The sequence below is a fragment of the Pleurodeles waltl genome, chromosome 1_1 (genome assembly GCF_031143425.1).
Source record: "Pleurodeles waltl isolate 20211129_DDA chromosome 1_1, aPleWal1.hap1.20221129, whole genome shotgun sequence".
NCBI lineage: Eukaryota > Metazoa > Chordata > Amphibia > Caudata > Salamandridae > Pleurodeles > Pleurodeles waltl.
This window is the reverse complement of record NC_090436.1, coordinates 227,902,917-227,927,755: the sequence shown is the minus strand read 5'-3', so window position 1 is coordinate 227,927,755 and position 24,839 is coordinate 227,902,917. Positions and strand designations below refer to the sequence as shown.

The window sequence follows — 24,839 nt, the reverse complement described above, 5'->3', positions numbered from 1 at the left end:
TGTATGCACTGAATGGACGTTTCACCATCCATGCAGCGAAATGAAAGCACTTATCTGGCTGTCTGAAGATGTACAGTAGAATGTGAGGAATTCTGTTGAATCCACCAGTCTCTGCTGATGACTAATGTTTCTAGGAAGATACACCAGAGTAGCAGCACTAAAACACTACTAAATCAAAATGGAAAAAAATAGTTATAAAAACAGTTTTTGGAACGGAGCTCATTCATTTACTGTCAGAAATTAACCAGGCTCTTGTTTCAGCCAGCCACATGAAATATTTTTAGGACGCCCGAATTGGGGGGGAATCAATCACAGTGAAACCTGTTTTATTGTACCCACAGTGTTGGCCACCCAGTGGCCAGTGGATGTGAGTTGTTCAACGCAGTCCCTTGCATTTTGCTGCAGAAAGATAATCCAAAATGTAGAATCCTTTGAGCAAACTAATGTATGATACCAATGTTATATAATAATGTGACCTCTCTCTTGTGGATATACATTAATACACGGAGTCCTTTGGCTGAAGGGCAGGCAACATCCGAGCTAACAACTATGTGCTTTCAATTAAGCAACCTATACTTAGAAATCCCAACAAACTGCCCATCTTTTGATTCACGAGACCGTTTCACATGCTCATAAAAGCACAGTGCCTCTTGTTTAACAGGCCTGGCTATAGCGAAGTCAGAATTGCCTTCTGCGAGTAATCAAGAAGCTGGAATTAGAGTTTATCGTGTGCTCCTTAACACGCATTGTAGCAGCGAGACATAGAAGGCTGTCAAGGCCATCGTTTGACATTTCCAAGCAGTTGCCTGAGTCAAATAACCATTAGAACATTGGAATGCTGGGGGCTCCATTGAAAACAATGGAGTGCTGCGGGCTTTTACTGGCCGGTAAAAGCCCGCAGCGCCAACATTCCAATGTTCGCTTTGTTCACAGCAGCAGCTGTGAACAAAGCCTCACGGAGCCCGAGGGGATTTTTTTTTTAATAGAACATTCTGCCCTGAGTGGCAGAATGTTCTAATAGCCTTAGAACCCGCCGTAGCGGGCTCTACCGGCTATTAAAGTCCCTCTTCCTTGTTAAATGCCCTCGCCTTCGGCTCGGGCATTTAACGCGGGGAGCGGGCCTTTAATAGCCGGTAGAGCCCGCTACGGCGGGTTCTAAGGCTATATTGTACCGTATAGTGCTTCCTACTACATATTGTCACCGTCTAGGGTGTAGACAAGTGTTACTACTCGTGTTATGCTCAATACTCACTATTAATTGATTTCAGAAGGATAAAAGGGTTATTTGACCCTACTGGACTTTGTCCATGTGACCTGGGTTAGTTCAATAATCTCAGCAGCAAGCACTTAACTCATTTAGCTACCTCCCAGCCTTCACAAGGATTGTGTGAACCCTTGAGGTTGTCTGGAAACGTACATGTAGTGCTTCTGGGTGGAAGCGGATGTGTTATGAGTGTGCATGGTCACATCCCAGTGGATTTTTTTCTGGATTCCTGTAACTAATGTCAGGATGCTGGTGAAGAAATAAGCATGTTTGTCTTGTCCCGTAATCGGGAAGAGGAAAGTACTGGCAGTACTGCAAAGTCATTATGAACATTTCTTCTGTTCTCTGATAAGGCGCTTCAGACATCGCCTGCGTGGCTGGTAGCATCCTGCCAGGACAACCCAACCACTTGCTGCAAGAGACTGGTTCCAGACTCCTTGAAGACCCGACCACCTCCAACTCCATCATCCTCACTCACCAGCTTCTCATGGTGGAGGAAACATCACACAGTGGTTGTATGGTGCAGGTATAGAAGTATATGTGTTCTTCCACATACATGGTTACAGAAGTAGCCGCGTTTCATTAAGGCCCTTTGACCTCGTTAATATAGATGTGTTAGCTTGGGGTGAATGTCTGTTGCTAATCAAGGACCACTCAGTGGCGTAACAAAACGTGAGGGTCCCCCCGCAAGGTATGCTGAAACTCCCCCCACACTCACAACAGTAGGGGCTGAGGGAGCCACCTCCAGTGTGAGTAAGCCTGGGGGCCTCCCCGCACCACCCATGGGATGAGTGTTTATCACTCTGGAACCTGATGGGATTTTCCACCGAGCACACTGTGATTTTCCTGATCTGACAGCATGATACACAGTGCTTGCGTGTGTCACTAAGACGTTCCTGGCAAGTTCTCGAGCGAGAGCGCAGTCTGGTGTTATTGTTGGCACCTCATCTGTGGTGGGGCGCGGGATCCGCACACAGTGTCCTGCTGCTTGTACTGCGCATTGGGAATGTCAGAAGACTCTTTGTCTGTCCCCTCACATCACTCTTCAAGGCACTTCAAATCTAAAGTTTATAGTTTTATTGTAATCTGCAATAAAACTGCCTCTCCATTTGGGGTTTCATTTAAACTTAAAGCTTAGCGGAACTGTAGGGAAGGGATCTTTTATCATTCAAAGTGTTTTTTTAGGATACTACACAAGGCCAGAAATTAATATAAAACAGACACGATTTTAATGAGACCTGATGAAAGCTGGATTGCAAGCTTCTACATTTGTGTTCCTACTGCACAGTAACGTACTCTTCGTTATCGAATGTCCTCTGTCTTAGAAAGAGCCATTGTGATAGTATGATGTAAAACTGCGGTGTCCAACGTGGGTAAAATCAATGCTAGATTTTCAGGTTATCAATGTGAGATAAATGTGCATGCAATTAATTTGAATAGAACATATTTGAATATTCTGTGGTTATCCTACACATCCGGCTTGAATCCAGCCCTCCTGGACGTGTGATGGACATGCTTGATTTAAAGGAGGCAGTGAGTAATAGCAGGGATAGAATATGCCTGACCTTATCAAGGTGAGTAAATTAAATTTACAGACAACCCCAAAACAAATCCATGGGTAGGACGAGTCTGGATACAAATTTATTGTCTGATCTTTGAATTAAATCTTAAATTACAAATTGTTATTTAAATTCAGTTTCAATACTAAAATCACTTGGTTTAATCTGTAATCGGTTAAACCCGATTGCGAACTCGCAATCAGTAAAACATTTTGTTAAACCATAGATATTAAATATTTATTAGTAATTATTTAAAGTAATTTCTCATAGCGAACCAGAGCACAAGAGCATCAGAACCCCCTAGGGGAAGAATTAACAACTCTCATAACTGTCCAACTAAACTCCTGATACGCGGCCCTCCTTTGTTCTTGTGCACTGCTTGTCTTAGAATTGGGAAACCATAGCTAGGAATCGGTCGTGGTTTCAGGACAATTTACAGGAAACCTATCGTCCAAATATAGCCTTTACCTCGCAGTAAACTTTGTATGGAATGTTCTTCAGGGAAGCCCCTTTACTTCTGCTGCTTGGACCAGTATTCCAGATCTGTGTAAACATAGTGTCTATTGTTGCAGAGCAATAAACAAGCATTAACACGAAGTTTAAAGTCTAGTCTAATTTTAAAGGATATTGTACTGAAATGTTCCACATGCTGCCTACACGTTAGATTTGATTTGCTGAAGTTAACATCAATGAGAATTTAGTAAGTTATAGAATTGGCTCCCACTGCACCACTGACACCCACAGATGATAATTACAAATCATTATTTTTATTCGCAACAGTTACCCAGAGTTGAGTTTCTTGGCCCGCTCAAAACAATATGTAGTTTTACAAATTGCCTAATGTTAGATTAGGAGGACAGGAACATTTTTATTTTCTTCTGTAATTTTAAATTATGTATCTCCTGTTTAGGTGCAAAGAGATGTGAATTCCAGACTAGGACGCCAACTGTTTTGTTGCAGATCTTAGGGCTCAGAGATTGTATTTACTAAAGTTTCTCACCACAAATATAGGTTTCTCTCCATAATAGATATTAAACACTTAAAAGGTGATGGCATGATGTTTGAAATAAGCCTGACCAGTAGCAATCACTCTGGGTAGTATTCCAACCCATCGGTTCTTTTGCCCACCATGCCACCTCAGTTTGGACCCAGCCATATGCAAATCAGTTTTGACTGCTCCATTTGTAACAGTCGAGCTGGAACTGCCACACTAGGTCCTCCCTGAGCTGGAGAACAAGCAAAACAAGTCTGGTTTTGCCTTGATTGGGGCTTATCAGTTTGGTATAGCTTTGTTCCAGGGGCAGTGAGCATGGGACAGACGTCAGGGCATATCCTTCAAACTGCACTGTTTCACAGCTATCTCAAGCAGCAACTTATGGTGTAGAAACCAATGCTGGGCCATTTATGACTTCCTACAAACAAGCAGGGCAACGTTTCAACCAGTAATAGCAGAGGGACCTCTGTTGTTCTGCTATTTGTTGTGAGCTTCTAAACTCTCATGTGTTTTAAAATATCCCAGCTGTGCTTTTACCGCTGACTGGATCTTGTTTGAGTAGTAAGACTTTTTAGCCGTTCAGATTAAATAATTATACTTTTGTTCTCATCCTCAGGCTGTTAGATTTATTGAGCGAATCATACATCTTTATTAATATTTTCACCGGATTTCTTAAAATAGTCCACTCAGGTCTTAACTTTGGAGTGTTCCATTTACAGTTTTCAAACTTACGTTCATTTCAATAACAGGAGAAAGGTGCTAGATTATGTAGACGAGCGGAGATGTTTTTATCTTTTTTTTTTCCAGCTGCACTGAAACTGGATGCCCTGTTGACCACCACTAGGGGCACGCTGATAATCTCACTGTTTATACCCCAATGTGACCTATTGAACAGGGCCTCCTGTAGACAGCTGTCCATGCTCAGTTGCAGCTATAAAGTAGTTACCAAATCCTAGCAAGATGTGTACATCTACTGCTACAGAGCCTGGCACCCCCTGAACCATAATGGAAGAATTCCTAAACATAGCACCTCTTTGAATCTCTGTAGCCTTCACAGAATAATCGAGGCAGGCTCTAACAAACACCCAAGAGCAATGGTGATGTCAGCTGATTTAAAAAAGGTATTTGATATGCTTAACTGGAGGTATATGGTTGCCATACTCAAGTCACATGTAAATTGTGGGAACATTATATGCGTATATCATTACTATTTCTTAATAATAAATTATATACATTCTCTTAAAGCCTGTTTAACAAATGTATATTTACTCACGGTTAAATGTATATATGTGTCTGTGTATATACATATATATGCATATGCTATTCTATGCTTAGCATGTTAATTGGTCATTGAATAGCTCCTAGATACGTTGTTATATTAGATACTTATGAATCCTTGCTTTCTTTTTTATATCACAGTGATCAAATGTTATCTTACCTATTTAACAGCAAGCATTTTGCTATTCAAAAATTGAGGAGAGATAAATGAATGTTAGTAAAGTACACTTATTAATTAACTTCAAATATATCAAATCTTGAAAGTCTGTGTTTATACAATACTACTTTTCTTCTCATATTGTTATACCCATTATTTAATTCCTTGCACATATATTCCCTTACTATTTATTTACATATCTATGTATTACTCTAGTCCTGCTGTACTAGAGTAAAATAAATAAAAATAAATACAATTAAATCTATAAATAAAATTCAAATTATTAATAATTACATAAAAAAATATATAAAAGTAAAATAATATACATTTTACTTTCTTGTAAGCTTTACTCTGTGTCCACATCACCCTATGTCTCCATCAATCTATCCTCCATCCCCACTCTGACTCATCCCAAACCCATTCTACTACTTTCATCTCCAAAATAACTCTGCCTAAAATCTTCCCTCCTCTACTCCATCTAGCTCACCCAAACCTCAGTTTACTACCTTGATCTCCCAAACAACCCTACCAAAGTCTCCCTCATTTATCTCCCTTTTGACTCATCCAAAACCCCTCTTGCTACTATGATCTCCCTAACCCTTTCCCCAGACTCTTCCCTCCTCCATCTCTCCTTTACTCAGCCCAAGCCTTATCCTATTACTATAACCTCCCAATGAACACTTCTGGATTCTTCCCTCCTCCATCCCTCTAGTCAGTCCAACTAACAAACTCACCTATCCTCTGCTCAAATCAACTCATAATAATACTAACACTGTACTCATATTTCCCTATACCAGGGTTCTGCAAAGTCGGTCCTGGAGAGCCGGGTCCATGCCAGATTTTTAGCATATCCACATTTAGAAAAATGTAGATTTCTGAAACATCTTTTTTCTAAATGTGGCTATGCTAAAAACCTGGCATGGACCTGGCTCTCCAGGACCGACTGTGCAGAACCCTGCCCTATACTAATCCAACACTAATCCCTCTTGGGTTCTGGAGTAGCGTGCTACTCGCTGAAAAGCGCTTCAACGCCTCGTCAGGGCTAGTAGTGCTATATGAATACAATTACAATATGCTCCATCTACTTGCTAAATAGCAATCTCACCGCAAGAGTCAAGTTATCCTTTGGAACAATGAAGGGATGTTCTTTGTCACCTTAAGTATTTGCTCTGGCGATGGAGCCCTTTGCTTGCATTACCAGAAATGAAGGGCAGAAGAGAGAACATCAGTTGGCGGCCAACAGGGTACTTCCCGTGTCATTCTATGCAGATGGTCTATTACTTTTTGTAAGGGCTTGTAACTCAAATCTGACCCATATGATTGATAGTGTTAGTGAAGTTCAGTTGTCACTAGTGTTGCGGGATGAACTGGAACAAAACTGTGGCTCCCCACTTGCACCAACATCTGCCGATACTCTGCATGATTTGGTAGACATGGGCATAGCCTGGGAAACAGTCTCATTCAAATACTTGGTGATCCATATACACACATTTGACCTACTGCCTGGGAATCTACAAAGGGTTGCACAGCCCCTTAAGGGTTCAGAGGAATTTTGGAGAAACCAACCAAGCTGTATAATGGGCAAAATAGCACTTGCCAAGGTGTTTGTTGCACCGCGTCCAGTTTACCAGAATGGATGCCTAGACCATTTTAAGGAACTGGATGGAATCCTTGCTGGTGCCCAGTTTAATCTGGGGAACTGGTTGACACTGGGATGCATTTAGCAAACTTAAACTTCTGATAACAAGGGGCTTTTGAAGCCCCAAATCTTGATCAGTACTACTTATCTACACAATTGCAACGAATAGCACAGCGGGCTGCAGGGGACCTCTCCATGGAACAGGCCTCCTTGGAGCGGATAATAAGACTGAGGGAAGAATCCCAACATGCCCCTAGGGTGAATGGCCACACCGGATACTGTGATGAGACTGCTCTGAATGTCACAGAAATGCTGGAAGAGGATCCAGGATACTGATCAAACATTTCCTGCCATATGTCCCCTCCCTTTCATTGAATTGTTTGTCTAGCTCTCAAGGTCACTTCATGACCAAGCAGCTCAAGGCCTGGACAAGAGCTGGAGTGGAGCCACAGGGGTACTAGACAGCTTGAGAGCAACCCTTAACCTGCTTCTGAGGTCAGGAGAAGCTCCCAGCGCCGCACAGCTCCACCGTTGTACCTTCGTCCCTCTACCCGACCTCGCAGCTGCTACTGCGAGTTTGAGGCACTCCTCCCCCTGCAGGCTCCGCCTGCGCCTCATCCCTGGTGGTCAGTGTTGCGGTAAGTATTGTCTGTCTGTTTGCCTTGTGTCTGTTTTTCACTGCTTTTCACTTTCTTGCTCTCTTTTCTCTGTTGTGCATTTTTTGTGCCTATTTTTCTGCTTTTCCTGCTTCTCTCCCCGTGGTTCCCCTGCCTCTGCGTCCTGCGTTGCCCCGCCCCCCTGGCACGCCCATTCGCGCTTCCCTCCTGCCTCCCAGCTGCTCCTCCCTCCCACCTCCCCCTCTTAATGGCGCCCGCTGCGCAGTGAGGAGAGCAACCCTTGACCTGCTTCTGAGGTCAGGAGAAGCTCCCTGCGCCGCACAGCTCCACCGTTGTGCCCCCGTCCCTCTCCCCGCCCTCGCAGCTGCTACTGCGAGTTCGAGGCCCTCTTCCACCCGCAGGCTCCGCCTGCACCTCATCCCTGGTGGTCAGTGGTGCCGTAAGTATTGTCTGTCTGTTTTTCACTTTTTTGCTCTCTTTTCTCTGTTGTGCATTTTTTTGTGCCTTTTTTCTGCTTTTCCTGCTTCTCTCCCCGTGGTCTCCCCGCCGCTGCATCCCCTGCGGCCCTGCCCCCACCTCGCGCGCCCATTCGCGCTTCCCTACCGCCCCCCAGCTGCTCCTCCCTCCCACCTCCACCTCTTAATGGCAGCCACGCGCAGCGGGCATGCCGGAGGAGCGCCAAAGGTGCGCCAGAGGCAAGCCTGTCTGCACCTGGACCGCGCCAAGTGCCAGACCCCTGGCCTCCGCGACCCCACTGGCACCTGTTGCTACTATGACACCAACGCCCTCCAGGCCCTCAACACCGGCCGTCCTACCACCTGCGTTCAGGCCTCACCGAAGCTCACCCACAGACCCTTCTCCTGCCGGAGCTGCAGCTTCTCCACCCTCTGAGCCACCACCTCACCCACCAGAACCGAACGCAACCACCTCAGATGCATCCTTCGTAACACCCGTTCCATCCACAAGCACACCATCGAACTCTATGACCTTCTCGTCTTCTCCTCCCTGGACATCGCCTTCGTGACAGAGGCCTGGATGAACCCATCCTCAGCACCCGACATCGCCATAGCCATCCCAGACGGTTACAAGATCACCCGCAGAGACCGCACAAACAGACCGGGAGGAGGGATCGCCATTGTCCACAGGAACACCATCAGAATCTCAACCAACACTGAAGACACGCTCAGCACCGGCGAACTCATGCACTTCCAAATCCACATCGATCCCAAGACCACCCTCAGGGGTACCCTCATCTACAGACCCCCCCAGACCTCGGCCTCAGTTCAGTGACTCCATCACCGACATCATCATCACTCAAGCCCTTGCATCTACAGACTACATCCTCCTCGGAGACCTGAACTTCCACCTCGAAAACACCAATGACAGCAACTCCTCCGCCTTGCTCAATAACCTTGCCAACCTCTGACTCAAGCAGCTTGTCACATCTCCCACCCACTCCGCCGGACACACGGTCAACCCCATCTTCTCCGCCAGCAGCTACATCGCCTTCAGCCACACCACTGAACTCCAATGGAACGACCACCGCTGTGTCCACTTCACCTTCAACAAACCCACCACCCACTACCACCCGCAATCGATTCCGCCGCCGCAGCTGGAACAAGGTCACCAATGAACGGCTGATCTACGCCCGAGCCCGAGCCCCACCAGCTGACACCACTGACGCCGACAAAGCCGCCCGCAACCTCGGGCAATGGATCGACGACTGCGCCAACACCCTCACCCTGATCTAGAAACCCTCTCACAACCGCGCCTTCAGAAAGGCCACCTGGTTCACCCCCGACCTCTGGACCTCCAAACAGGCCTGCCGAAAACTCGAGACGCCAGGAACAGACACCAGCCACCCACACGGCCCTCAAGAATGCCATCTGCAAGCACTACCAGCTCATCCGGACCACCAAGAGATCCCCCTTCAAGGAATGTATCGACAACAATGAGCACAACAGCAAAGTGCTCTTCAACATCGTGAAGAAACTCTCCAACCCCAGCTCCAGCATCAACGACATCCCACCCTCACAAGACTTCTGTGACTCCCTCGCCACCTTCTTTCACTGCAAGATCACAGACATCCACGACAGCTTCAACAACAAGACCCAACCAGCAGCCACCAACACCTCTGACTCATCGCCCCCCAACCACACCAACCTCCTGCTCTCCTGGACTCACATCAACGTCGCTGACATCAACAAAGTAATGAACACCATTCATTCCGGCTCTCCATCTGACCCCTGCCCGCACTACATCTACAACAGAGCAAGCGCCATCATCGCCCCCCAATTCCATATGATCATCAATAGCTCCTTCGAGACTGCCACCTTAACGGAAAGCTGGAGGCATGCCGAGATCAACGCCTTACTCAATAAACCCAAGGTGGATCCTAAGGACCTCAAAAACTATCGGCCCATCTCCCTGCTTCCGTTCCCGGCAAACGTTCTCGAGAAGATTGTCAACAGGCAACTGACCCACCACCTGGAGGAAAACAACACCCTGGACCCGTCCCAATCTGGCTTTCGCAGCAATCACAGCATCGAGACCACCCTCATCACTGCCACCGACGACATCCGGACCCTCCTGGACAAAGGTGAAACCGCAGCCCTCATCATCCTTGACCTCTCGGCACCTTTGACACCGTCTGCCACCACACCCTGCCCACACGCCTCCACGATGAATGGATCTGCGACAAGGCCCTCTTTCCTCTCCGACAGAACACAAAGAGTCCACCCCCCTCCATTCCTATCTGAAGCCACCAAGACCATCTGCGTTGCACCACAGGGTGCCGTAGCCAAGGACGTAACCGTTACACCATGATGACCAAGGGGTTAACAACACATTCTTTCTCGCTCAAACACATCAAAAATTACTTAAAATATGACACCTCGGGTTCCTACGCATTAGAATGCTTTTCACAAAGGTTGGCTCGTCTTCTTTCGTTTTTTTTTTTATTGCTGTATGCGTTTGTTAAATTGGTACACATAAGGTGAACTCTCTTCCCAGACACTGTTACCAGGTGTAAAAATGTCAAAATAATGAAGTAAAACTATCACAAAATGTACTGCATTAAGCCACATAATTTGTCTTTTCTTGGCGCATAATTTAGTCAACGCTGCCACATAATATGGTCCTCCTCTGCCCTATAGTTCCAGTGGCCCTGGCTATGAGCAAACCCGTGCATTACAAATGTTTATAACGTTAATATTTTTCTACTCGTACTGGGTGAGCAATCTTTCCGGATTTCCTGACAGTCCCGGTTTTCAAGGTCATCCTGGGATCATGAGAATCTCGTTCCTGTGTTAAACAAGTGCCCCTGTTTTTGAGAGGGTCGGTTGGCGTGCGTGTTAATATTTCCACTGCCGCCCCCCTCTCATTTGCATTACACTGTGGACAAGAAGTTACTTGCTTGAAAGACTCCTCTGTTGTGTGTTTCGCCTCACTCACGTAGTCGAGCGGGGTTTAATGAGGTGGATTGGTTTCTGCGGAGACGTACAAGGAGAACGGCAAGGGAGGTTCAATAAAAATGTTGTTTTTCAGTTTTTCTGTCCCTCGTGTTTTCCAGGACTTTTCTTTGTAAGGGCTATATTACGACTGAGAAAGGAGCACTGGCTGTTTTTGGTTCCATGCATAAGAAATGCAAATGATTTCAATTAGGGTGGCCCGTGAAGCCCTTCTCCACCCTCCTCCTTTGTTGGGCTTCTGAAAGCTTTCTGCAATGGAATAAAGGACATAACCTCTGTTGTTATTTGTAAATATATCCAGACCCTTTCATAGGTCTGTGTCAGTGTAGCTCTTGTACATCAGTGTGTGCTGTCAGTGTTCACCGAATGTCAATGAGAGTTGAATCCATGCCTGATCTGCAACGTGTGCACGTGAAGTACGCCTGCAAACCTCTGCTGCAAGTCCTCCTGCATCCATGCCTGATCTGCAGGGTGTGCACGTGAAGCACACCTGCAGACCTCTGCTGCAAGTCCTCCTGCATCCATGCCTGATCTGCCGGATGTGCACATGAAGTACACCTGCAGACCTCTACTGAACACTCTTGCAAATCCTTCTGCATCCATGCCTGATCTTCAGGGTGTGCACATGATGTACACCTGCAGACCTCTGCTGCAAGTCCCCCTGCATATATGCCTGATCTGCAGGGTGTGCACATGAAGTACACCTGCAGACCTCTGCTGCAAGTCCTCCTGCATCTATGCCTGATCTGCAGGGTCTGCACATGAAGTACACCTGCAGACCTCTGCTGCAAGTCCTCCTGCATCTATGCCTGATTTGCAGGGTGTGCACATGAAGTACACCTGCAGCCCTCTGCTGAACACTGTTGCAAGTCCTTCTGCACCCAGGCCTGATCTTCAGGGTGTGCACATGATGTACACCTGCAGACCTCTGCTGCAAGTCCTCCTGCACCCATGCCTGATCTTCAGAGTGTGCACATGAAGTACACCTGCACACCTCTGCTGAAAACTGTTGCAAGTCCTCCTGCATCCATAATATAACGCATTATTTAGTTTTATTCTTATTTCTTTGGCATGGCCTGTATTTTATTGTTGATATCTTTATTTCCCTTATAATGGCCGTTGTCACTGACCAAGGCACTGGAGCTTGGAAAATGCAAAGAATGGCCCTCATTACATTCAGAACCTATTCCCTTCTGATCCCAGCCGTACATCCTAAAACCCTAACACGCTTTTTGCTTTGGGTTTCTTCATCAGGGAAAAGCGTCATGGAAAGTGCCTGAATCATGTTGTATGCACAATGTGTGTGATAATATCACTTATAGGTGAAATGACAGAACGTCCTTTTTCCGTAAAAAGCACCCCTCTCCATAAACGCTGCACGCTTTGTTCTTCCTCAAGAAGTAAACCGGAGCTGGATGAGACATCTTGCAAGTACGTCATTGCCGATGACGTCAGTGCCCTGCCAAGATACTGGCGGATGTATTAGCCTCAGTTGACAAGTTTGCTTCTGTACAGTTTCACCAGCACAAATCTATTTTCGTTGGTTATCAGACAAGGAACAGGACATTCTGTAACTTTAGGCTCTTTATCAAACAAGAACAGAATATGTCTGCAGACTGTTGAGTCATATCCAATTTCATAGCGTGACACCCTAATTAACTTTGTATGTACCCAAGGTGTCAAAAGGGAAAAACTTTATACAATTTGTTCCAAGTTTATGTATCTTGAGTTAAATGCTATATTACTGCTCCCGGGTGCTAATACCAACGTAGGTAAACAGACCCTTGAGAGTCCTCTGTTCCTGCCAGGCGGTTGGCTTCTTGAAATTGCTCGGTTTTCTGCATGCTATGGCATTTCAGGAAGTCACTTATGGGTCATTGGATGCAGAGGATTAAGACTCATGAGAGTACATCCTTGTTGAGGAAGGAGTCTTCTGCCAAATCCTTTGCACTTGGCAAGGTTGTGTGAACATCTGAAGGTCTGAAAAAGCCTAGAGACCTATCAAGAACAATTACATGCAGCTGCACAGTTTTAAGTTGAGATGTTTGAGTTATTGTGAGTCCGAGGAAGTCAGACCAAAAGCTTGGATATAGATTTCATGTTGTGGAAAAGACACAAGCAAAGGATGCTTACAGTATCATTCTGGACTCTGCCTCAGTAGAGACATGACTGGAAGTCCCCTTGCAGCAGAAGGCTCTTCCGGTGACTGAATTGACAGTATGTTGTGGCACTTAGATAAGGCATTTCCCTTTTTATGAGCTGCATTAGGATCTTAGAGACATTAGTTTTGTGACCATATCTTTTATTTGAGGTGTTGACGCAGCACTTGCTACTAAGTGTGAGTGAAGGATACGTTTAAGGAGACCTTGCTTTACTTTTGAGTAAGGATTTTGTGGAAGCTCTTGTCCCCTCCCCTCACCTCGCCACCCTCAGGCTTTTAAATTTACGAGACGATTTCTTAACACCCGGTTGTCAAATTAACCTACATGCAGTTAGTGAGTGTGTTTTGTGGCACGGTCATAGAAGGAGCTCAATTTAGGAATGAGAGGTGTTTGCAATAGCTTCTCTTTGTTACTCACTTGACTTGCTTTCTTTTACTCTCTGAGATTTTCAAATTGTTAATTTTACGTATATATTTTTAATTCACTTGTTTTTTCATCTGGGTCATATTTCATGTGACACTAGCAGGCTGAAGATTAAAGGGGGTGTGTGTTGCACTTCTGCTACGAATTTGTTTAAGTGATGTAATTGCACAACATCCTATCCCTAGAAAAGGGGTAGAAAGGGAGGGAAGGATTACATCTCTGTCCAGAATGTGTGAAGATGTTTTTATTGTTGCTAATGCAGCAAATGTATGTATTTGGTTTTTCTGTAGCGCTGACCTAGGTGAAAGCCAGTGGAGCACTCTGCGGGATCGAATGCAAATGTACAGTCAGTGAGTGATAGCTGTTTTTTGGCACGTTGATGCATTTTGTTCTAGTATTCTTTAAAGAAGTGCATCTTCAACTCTTTTCTAAATTGGACCAGCGTTGGGGCAGTTCTAATGGGTACAGGATTGAATGAAAATGTGTTATTTCTTGTGGAGGATGCGAGTCCTACCCAAGTAACAAGTCTCAAAATCCTGTTAGGCTCAACACACTGCTTCAATTATTTAAATCTTGGCTCTAGTAGCTATGGTGCAGAGCTGACTCGCTTAACTTGGGAAATTGTGTGAAGTATTTAGCAACACTAGAACAGTCACAAAGTCAAAATAGAAAACAATAAAGCAACACACAACCAACCTGTAAAAATGAGGAAATATCTAATAAGAAAAAAATGACACCAATCTAACTAAAAGCCAATAAGGGGGACCAGAGAATGAATGAGATTTTAAGGCAAAAAGCATCTTGAAAAGTAATGTGCCAAACAGAAATCACGGTTTGTGTTTAACCAGGACCCAGGGGCAATTCCAGACAATCCACGATGAATTTGCGGTCAGCTACACCAAGTGGGTCATCAAAGTTTTAACCCTTTGTCTTGGGGCGTGATTTAGAGTTTGGCGGATGGGGTTACTCCGTCACAACTGTGATGGCTATCCCGTCCGCCATATTACAATTCCATTTTATCCTATGGAACTCGTAATATGGCGGACGGGACATCTGTCCAGTTTGAGATGGAGTAACTTGTCCACCAAACTATTAATCACGCCCTTAGTCTTTTTTATAGATTTCAAAATCCTTTAGCAGGGCAAGGTTGAAGGCTATATATTTTGAAGTTCTTTCAAAGCCGGGTAACCATTGATCAAGGTCCTGCTGAAACCATTGTTTTTGGCAGGAAATGTTCCAAGTAGAAAAATTCAAATATTGCACCCACTGAAGACCTCTTGTCCTGCTGTTACTTTTCACGCTTTAGCCCAATCAAGATCTCCACCTCAGGACAGTCATTTTTTTGGAGCTCAAAATCTTCCAGCGGGTCAAGCCTGAAGCTGTATTTGATTAAGTCCTTTCAAAATTACACATCCTTGGCATGAGGTCCCCCTGAAGCTCTGGAATGTTTGGAAGTTCAAAAAATGTCTAAGTACCAGCTTTTCAGACTTCCTGGGGATGTTCCTCTTTACCATTTCTAAGGCTCCCAGGAACAATAATTAGGGGCCAGGACAAACTCCAGCAGAGGCCACCAGCAAGTTATTCTCCAGTTTAATTTCTGACTGGTCAGCTGGCCACACCAGGAAAAAGGTATCTTGAAACTTTTTACATCCCAGAAGCCACATTGGAGGTTAGCCAACTGACCCTTGGAGTTCTCTTCTTTAGTCCTTGGTACAAGTAGGAGCAGGTTGAGCCCTTCAAGTCTCCACACAGGTTACAGGCATCAGGTCCAGTCCTCTTCTGTTCTGCCACAGATCGATAAAGTGTTCTGGGGTGCTTAAGCAATCTACTGAGTTTGTTCAGTTCACTAGCTAGTGAGTGGGAGTGACTCCTGGACACTTATTGACCAATAGGCAAAAGGTTCACAAGGGCAAACCTTCCCACGTTTGCCGCACATACTTTGCTACACTGCAAACTATCCCACAGTGCACCATTATCATTGAAATTCAACATGACAAAATATTTCTGCCCATGGAGAGAGTTTGTGGCACACCTAGGGGTGTATTGAAGTTAGTGAGCAATCCGATCTACTGAACCACTTTAAATTGGTTCTGGGGCCAGCTCCCTCCGCCATTGCGACTGAAGCCAGGAGGTTGAAATGTGTTTTGGGAATAAAACACCTTTCTGGCCCAGACTTTCCTTATCACTTAACTATTATATTACAGGTTTCCCCTGGCTCCTTTTAAGTGTCTGAAGCTCCTTGACACTCGTAAACTACCTTACTTCAGTTAAGCAGGTTCACATTCCTCCCCCAAGCCATCCTACCAGGCACAAAACATTGTCTCTGCCCTGAGAGAAGTATTTCATGCCTCATCAACACGGCGCTGATAGGCTAGCTGCAGGCAGACCAATGTTAATTGCCAGCTGGCAGGTAGGAAAAATATAACTTTTAAATCACACATTTAAAAGTTGCTTTTACTTTGTATTTATCAAAAGTTCATGTTCGCCACTGAATTGGATTTTTAATAAAAATTAAAAACATGTTTAACTATGTCTATAGCTTATTCCAAACCCAAGTTGCAGGCTTAACTCATTCACCATACTGAACCTTTTTCTTCATAGAACCAGCTATAATCGTAATGGTGAAAACAGCTATGGGGGCTAGTTAGTGTAGGAACATGCAAACGTTAAATTCTTACACATTCCACTTTTAAATACTAGCGACCATACCTTGTGGGCTACAATTACTACTACCAAAAAAATTATTTTGACAGGCATGCCTGCAGGTTTGCAGACGTCAGACTACACCTATAGGCTACACATATAGGCCGGAAGCCATGCTTTTCTTGACTGCCTAGTGAGTGGCTCTATATGCATTGGGTGTATTTTCTTACACCATATACAATGGCCGTATTGGAAAGTTAAATAGGCCAATTGGGGATTAGACAATTTTACCATGTTATTGGGGCCAGAGGACATAAACTGGGAACTGGACACCATTGTTAAGAATAAATGTGGATGACCATGCATAAAGTGCCATTTTCTCTCATGGATTTTGTTCAACTTTCTGGGTACACAGATGGAGAATGCTTTCTGCCTTTTTTGTCTTTCCTAAACTTCTTAGTCTCCAGTCTGATTGTGCCCAGGCTGCCGGTGCGCTGATAGCCACCAGAGATCATGAGTTTGTCTGCAACATAACCAGAATCCTTAGTATTGATAGCTTTGTAAATTATGTAGCTGGTTTTGAAGGTGTTGTGGGCCGTAAAGAGGTGCCAGTGGAGTTCAGTAGGATGGCGGTGATCTGATCACATGTGTTGAGGCCATTGAGTCATGCAGGGGCATGTATGGAGTTTGAGGGCAGGGCTTGAACAGCAGTACTGAAGTTGCTTTCTGTAAGGAAGAAGTGTCACTTTTTTTTTAATTAGAAAAGAGAGTTACTACCCGGCTGTATTTGTTTTTGTGTTATTTTGGCAGTGTAGTCCTTGAAAGTGGATCCAAGAGACCTTGGCATTCTGTTAAACTTAGGGTTCATGTCATTGAGCCAGATTTGCACTGTTTCTTGCGTGTTCAGGGTAAATAACAGGAATTCTGTATTGGTTGGGTTGAGCTTCAGGTGGGAGTTGGATAGCCAAATCTGAATGAGGGCAGCCACTGTTTTTCGGCATAGGATGTCTGATGCAGAGGAAGCTTTCAGATAGAGTTGATATTGGCATGTTGGTGAATCTTAATGCTATCTATTATCTTTGAGTAGCCCTAAGGGGCCTTCAGGTAGAGATTAATGATGACAGAGACAACATGGAACCCCTGTGAGACTTTGCAGGTGATAGTGGTCTTTTGGAACCCCAAGGTCCCCGTGTGAACAAAATGGTGGCACTTTTAAAGGCAGCAGGTAAACCAGGGAAGGACCTTGGCAGTATATCAAATCATCCAATTAAAACATCCAGGGTGTGGGTGAGGGTGGAATGGTTACTGTGTCAATGGTAGCTGAGAGGTCCAACAATATCAGTAAGCAGGAGTCATCTTCATTTGTGATGAAGAGGGTGTAGTCTACGTGTGTAAGGCAGAGGTTTCTCTGCCTCCGCATGATCTGAACCCATAATGGTAGTCATGCGGAAGATGATTACCATTAATTTTAGTCATCTGGCAAATCAGTGGTAGGTGAGTGATGGGCTGGTAGTGGCAATTTCAACAGGGTGTGGTGGTGGTTTCTTTAGGCATGGAAGGATCCAACCTGCCTTGAAAACTCCTGAGAAGTCTCCTCGAGTGATGCAGACATTGACGATAGGGCATAGGGATGAGAGAGCTTCCCTAGAGAGGGCTTTGATGACAAATGCGGGTAGACATCATCTTCACAGGAATTGGCTTTTAGGAAGTTGAGTATATTTGTAAGATTGGTGAAAGATCGGGCTCTGAAGGACGACCATTGCAGGATTTAATTGGAAGGGTGAGGTTAAGATGAGAAGCAGACTCAGTTTTGGAGATGTGCTGTTGAATCTAGCATGTTTTTTCACTGAAGAAAGGGTTACTGCATTGCACTTTTCTCTGGAGTGCGGAAAAGGTGGGTCTGGCAGGGGATTGATGCAGTGCTTCATCCTCTTGAAAAACATTATTTTTCTGTTGATGGATTAATAGAGTGTTTTGGTATAGTATTTTGATTTGGCTGATGTGATGAGCTGCCTGCATGTTGCCTTAACAGGCTTCAGTATCATGAGGTCATCAGGAGTTCTGTTTTCTTGTTTGCAGATGGACAGTTTATTGTCAACAAAGTCCTTATCGTTCCAGGGTGCTGAAGGTTTTGGCCTGCACTTGCATGTTTTAGTTGTGGATGTTTTCCACAAAAGTCTTGAAGTTGTTTACAAGGGTGTTGGCGTCAGATGTGGAGTTGGTAAGATGATAGATGGGTTCAAGTATTAAGTTATCTGTGTAGAAATCTTTGAAGGACCCAGAGGTTTGGTTCTCTCTTTTGGGTTGACCTATGTTTTTGTTAGGATGGGGAGCACCGACGTAGAGATGGCATGGCAAAGTGGTCAGTCCAAGTTTAGCATATGGGTGGTTTGCACTGGATTGGTGATGCTGAGAAGACAAGGTCGAGAATGTGGTCTTCTGATTGTGTTTTTTTTACATTCCATACCACATTGAGTGTATTAAACCAATTCCCTCGTGAGAATGGAAGTATTTTGTGCATGCCATGGCAGTGAAAATAAAAAAAAAACATTATTTGGAGCAACCCTATTAATAAACACATATTCGTATATGTACTGTGCTAATTAGATTAACACATTTATTGCGATGGTGCAAAGGTGTTACTACCACAGTGGAGAACAAGTGACTTGAGAAAGCATTGACACTTCTTAATTCCTTACCCATCCGTTAAAGTGAGTAGGGTAAGACATTTGTACTGGAGTTAAGATATTTTTGTCCCTTCAAATGTGTGCTTTTCAAACTGTGCTTTTTTAAAATCTGGCTGCAGTTAATTTTACGCCTATTCAGCACTGCCACCGTGGTGTGCTAGCCCGAGTTACGCTAATTTTACACCTATTCAGCACTGCCACCGTGGTGTGCTAGCCCGAGTTATGCTAATTTTACGCCTATTCTGCACTGCCACCGTGGTGTGCTAGCCCGAGTTATGCTAATTTTACGCCTATTCTGCACTGCCACCGTGGTGTGCTAGCCCGAGTTATGCTAATTTTACGCCTATTCTGCACTGCCACCGTGGTGTGCTAGTGCCTGAGTTATGCCTGTCAGTATAATATTATTGAGCGTCTGCCTCATGACAGTCTGGCTAAATATATGTTGCACAAGGAGTCCCTGGAAGCCAGGATACTTGTGTGCATAACCTAAATCACAAGTCACCCACCCACCCTGAATAAACAGCTAGAGTAAATAGCTATAATATCAGCTATGTAAATTCACCTTTCCAACAGTTTTTTTTAGGCAGCCCAAAGAAAACAGTTGACAGCCTTGGTCTCCATTCTCGATCGAGGGAGGATCTCGTTTTAGACACACCCGAGCTAAAGTGTGCTGCTAAACTGACCTGAGTGCGGCTTCCTCGTTGTAGGTGTCCGTTTCTCGTTTCGCATGCTGCACAATAGTTGCCCTCATCTGCCAGAAGAGAAACGCAAATACTTCAGTGTTTGCTTTGGCACCGAGTTTTATTTGTTGCGTGCCCTCCCCAGACAGTAAATGCTAACTGCACACAGTAGCATTCACAGAGAACTAGCAAAACTGCCTGGCGAGGCGGCCCATTGTCGATCCTTTCTTGGACTAGTTGGTACCTGCGCAGTTCAACTCGATGCGATGCGCAACCTCCCTTAAATGTGTACTCTCACAAGTAACTATCTAACAGTTGACTATTTAAGCCCTTATTTGGTGTAAAGATTGCATTTTCATAGCAGTACTTTTTGTGCATACTGCTTAGGCAGCAATGTGTATGTAAGAAGAGTAGCATCATTTACTGGCTCCTGTTGTACCTGATCCACCTTTACCCCATTTTGAGTTTTTCTGCTGAGTTTCAGGTGCAGCTTTGCTGCTGGTATCAAGCTTGGCCTGGAATGTAGGGTCTTGGCCTAGGAGGCTGACATGCCGAATTCCTTGTCTGCCTTAAAAATGATTTAGTAGAAATTATCCTTAATTGGTGTAGGCCTCACCCGCGACTGCATCTGCTGCTAGAAAGATTGCTGCTTCTTTTTATGTGCAGCTCTATGGGGAAATACTTCGCTTTTTTTACTGCCTGTCAGCGCCAGCGTCTCTTGGCTGTAAATGTTTAGGATGGACCGCGTGGATGGTGGCCTGATTTCCAAGTCCGTTGTAGAACACCAGTCCTTCTGCCCTAGCGTTTTGAAGGGCGCAATCCTAGCAGGGTAAAATTAGTTAATAGATTTGGAACTAGAAAGCTGAAGCCATCACATTTCAGGAGAACACTGACGTCACAAAGGCAGTACAATAGAATCGGTTATAAGCTATCATGCCTTACAGTACCTAACTGAACTGGTGTGGAGTACAGTGTTATGATGCTGTGTAGATCACGGAACACCTCAGTGTTTCATGATCCAGAAGTTCTCAGATTGTTCTTAAAATCTTTGGCCGTCATTCCACTTCAGTTAGATGGAGTTGCTTGGTGATGAACACTGCTGTTGGCCGAGGTGGTCTTCTTACTAAACAATCCAGGTTGCCTCAAGTGGCTTCCCCATATTTGGCAACGAGCTGGTTGGCAGCAGCCTGGGACCCCAATTAAACAGCAGTGCTCAGAAGGCCACCATGTGCTCCAGCGCATCTTTCGCCATATCACCCTCAAGCACCATCAGTGAACCCGCTGTTGAAATCCTGTGTGTGACGCCATTCCTCCAAAATCAGTAATAAGGTATCTTTGATGATCTGCAGGCAACTCCCACAGGGAAATGCAAGGCCCATTGCATTCCAGAGGCTGCGGTGGGTGCACAAGGCCCCAAACAAAATGGCCTGTAAGTTAGTCAGCGACAGCAGGCAGATGTTACCATGCTTGCTTTCTGGTCACCTTTGAGCTTGGGGAAAAGCACAGTTGATCCCTATGAAGCCAAAAATCCTGATGACCAGATATAATCCAAAGTGCATTGTGAGGTTTAGTAAGAGAAATTAAACTTCCCAGGGTGTTGCTAAACAGGGTAATCTAGCAGCTCGTTGACACAAAAGACTTATGGCTGACTACCTGTGTATGTGTTTGTCACTCAGCGGTGATGAGCACCCCAATCTACTGATGTCTGCTGGTGAAAGACTACAATGTTCTGGCATTATTTGCAGCTTATTCTTCCAGAGATAGGAACACGTGTATTTGTGATCAAACGTTAGCAGTGACTTGCACACATTCAACTCCATCTATGCGTCTTAAATCACAGGTACTATAGCTTCGTAGGCCAGCTTTAGTCTATTTTTCATATTTTCAACATTAACCATTTAACATGGATATTTAACTGGCTGCTATCCTGCCATCTTACTTCTTGGTACAATCAGGCATCCCTTCTTTCGAATGGGAGGAGTGGATAGAGGTATCTGAAAATTACTTAAAGGCCTTAGATGGGAATTACTTCCCCTCCGCTAAGAAGAATTATTTATTATGTAGCACATTAGGAAAAGAGGGCTAACATGTTTTCAGATAGTTTCCTCCATCTGTTGATGCCTGATTGGTCGTGGTGCCTGATGTGTCCAAAGAGGCAAGGCTCTGGTTAGAAACAAGGTTATCCAAATCCACCAGCTTTACAACAACCTGTGACAAATTTTACTTATGACCAGATAACATGATAGGTGAATTTGTGGTGAAGTTTAGGGAACTGACTATTAAATGTTAATTTGGAGGGCTAACTGGCAAGCAAATTAAGGATCAAAATTATTATGCAGTGCTGCATGAAAACAAGAATTAGGATAGATTTTGGTCAGTCAGTAACCCCGCACTCAAGGATGCAATAGCTAAGGTTGTTGAGGAGTTTCACTTTTGTATGAGAGAGTTGGAGCAGTTAGAGGGGTAAAGGTGTTAACTATAGTGACATAGCAGCAACTGAGACTTCTTCGTCTGAAGTGAACGCCGTGGGGAGAAAGGCTGTTACCAGTTGTACACCATGATTGGTGTATGGCAGATCTGTGAAAGAGGGAGCAAAGCAGAGTACCAAGTGTGGAAGCATATTCCACATGGCTGACTCAAAAAAGTATTTTGTAATGGGCATAGAATGTAGGACATGGGGTTGAAGGGGGCACTGTGCACACATCTATATTTCCCTCCTGGAAGTCAGCTCTAGAATGGTAATTTCTGACTCCCACAAAGGATATACACCTAGGCTCCCAGGGGGCATGGTCCAAGTCCGCAGGTGGGTCTCGGTCTGCTGTTAGTGGTTACAGTTGTGATTTCTGCCAATTCACCTGCATGCCCGAGAGAGAGTCAAACCTTTCCAGGAGTACCCTGGCTGCCCTCAATTACGATGCTGTGTTTTGTAGAAACATGAGCAAGTCATCTGCATAGAGTGCTGTGCAGTGGAAGGTGTCCCCGTGTAGTAGCCCTTGATACCAGTAAGCTGTCCGTGCCTGGCTGGCCAATGGCTCCATGGCCAGCGCGAACAGCAAGGGCGAGAGGGGACACCCTTGCCTGGTGGCTCTCTCCACTCCATATATTTCAGCGATCGTACTTCTAGTTTGCACTCTGGTACTAGGGTCAGTATATAGAAGTTGCATCCACCCAAGAAAACCACCTCCCAGGTGTTCGAGTGCTCCATATAGGCAGCTCCACTCCAGACTGTCAAAGGCCTTCTCTATATTAAGAGCAAATACGGCAGCCAATGCTTTACCTGGGATGTCAGCATCAAGAAGATTGATAAGGCATCATATGTTCTGGGCTGTGTTCCGTGCGGGAATAAAACCTGCTTGGTCAGAATGGACCAGGCAAGTCATGAAGGGCGATAGTTTTGTTGCTGGGACCCGACTGAGGATTTTATTATCCCTATTGAGCATTGACAGTGGCCTATAGGCCTTACTGTTGTGTGCTGGGCTGCCATGCTTCGGCAGCGGAACTATCAGTGCTTCTTTGGATGTGTCAGGTAGACCCCCTCGGTCTTTGCCAGCTTTGTATATTTCTACAATTCTGGGGGCTAGGTCATTCACATACGTGGCATAGAATTCAATAGGGAGTCCATCGGTGCCTGGTGTTTTCCCCCCGCGCAAAGCCCTTACTGACCACTCGGATATCAGGTAGTTTCATGAACGCCTCCCTTTCCTTGCTAGTGAGGTTCAGGTTTGGCAGTGGTTCCCGGAAGGTCTGTAACAGCCTCCCTTCCTTGAACTTGGCTGGTATAGAAAGAGGTACAGTATCTGTAAAAATGTTGGTTGATCTCCTCTTACTGGTATGCCCTCTGCCCCTCAGAGGTGGCAATTTCCACAATGGGCGGCCCCATTTTCGGCCGGTTAGCTAACCATGCCAGGAGGGTGCCTGTCTTATCCCTTTCCCCATGTGCCCTTATCATATAGTTCTTGTACTCAAAGCAACAGAGCCTCTCTGTAAGCTCCGCAACTCCCTCCCTCCTCTCCAGCAACTCTTGCTGCAGCTCAGGGTGACCTGGTCTTTGTTTCTCAATGTCCTACGGATCCCTAGGGACTCGGCTATACATCTACCTTGGATCACTACTTTGAAAGCGTCCCATAAGATCTGAGGGGAGGAGGTGGTGTCCCCGTTCTCTGCAAAATATTGCCTGATGTGCCTCCCTATCGCTTGTCGGAAGAGCAGGTCTTCCAGCGATTCTGGTTTCAGTCGGTATAAGGAGTTTGACTCGTTCCCAGTGTAGATGGAGAAGGACGGGGTTGTGGTCCGAGATTGTCCTCCCAAGGTATTCTACACCACTTATCTTGCCATGCACCTCTGGTGTGCAACGGAATGTGCCTAAACAGATACATAAGTCATGCAAGTTAGAAAAGAAGGAATAGTCCCGAGCATGTGGGTAGAGGCAGTACCACAAGTCCACTAATCCCCACTCGGTCTGCCAGTCCCATAACACATGGGAGGTCCAGTGGGCAAGGGAACACCTGAGAGGGGGATGTTACATAATCCCCCATCAATACTGATTGCAGTAGATAAGGGGCCAGTGGCCCTTAACGATGGGCCAGGAACGTTTCCTGGTCAGTGTTTGGTGCATAGATGCTAATAAGAGCAATATTGCGACCCTCCAGGCGGCCAGTGACCACCACAAAGTGGCCTTCTGGGTCTATGACTGCCCCTGTTTTGTGGAATGGGACTCCCGCCCTAATCCAAATGAGGGTCCCCTGAGCATGTAGACAGGCGACAGCTGGCTATTGGTGAAGGAGAGCGCCAGTGGGATCTCTGCTAAGCCCCTTTCTGATAATGTGACTTTCTGCGAGCCGCTTCTGGTCTTCTCATAGTATGCCCAAGTCAGTTGCCAAGGTGTCTATTTTGGTCTTGAGGGCCTTGCGGGAGGCCATGATAGCTTGGAGAATGTCCTGGAGAGTTGGGCTTGCAGGAGGTCTCTCAATGGGTGCCTTGTCACCCGTTCCATGAATAATCTTCCCGATGTCATCTACTGGTAGGTGTTGTCTGTTCCGAGATCTTTCTCTGTTTGATTTTCCCATTATGACAGTTGGGGTGTGTCCTTCAGGTGCAGTGCGGGTCAGGAGGTGGCAGTGATGCGTGCAGCTCCCAGTAGGGCCCGACCACTCACTCCGCACCCAGCTCGAACCCCGCTAAATGTAGTCCAAATCACTATGCTGCCGGTCCATTCACCTCGACTGCAGGTGGAGCAGCTCAGCCAATGTCATTGAAGGCCCCAAGC

The 24,839-nt window shown here is 45.5% G+C and overlaps 1 protein-coding gene across 9 annotated transcripts in view; it reads left to right on the top strand.

The window, feature by feature from the left end:
* Positions 1-24,839, top strand: part of LIFR (LIF receptor subunit alpha) — a 478,307-nt gene that overhangs the window by 55,748 nt on the left and 397,720 nt on the right. For 3 of the 9 annotated variants that reach the window (XM_069221290.1, XM_069221318.1, XM_069221281.1), the window contains exon 2: positions 1,618-1,790. The exons of the other annotated variants lie outside the window; for them this stretch is intronic. The gene's annotated coding sequence lies outside the window, so the exon portion shown is untranslated. The remainder of the gene's footprint in view (positions 1-1,617; positions 1,791-24,839) is intronic. 9 annotated transcript variants of the gene reach the window in all.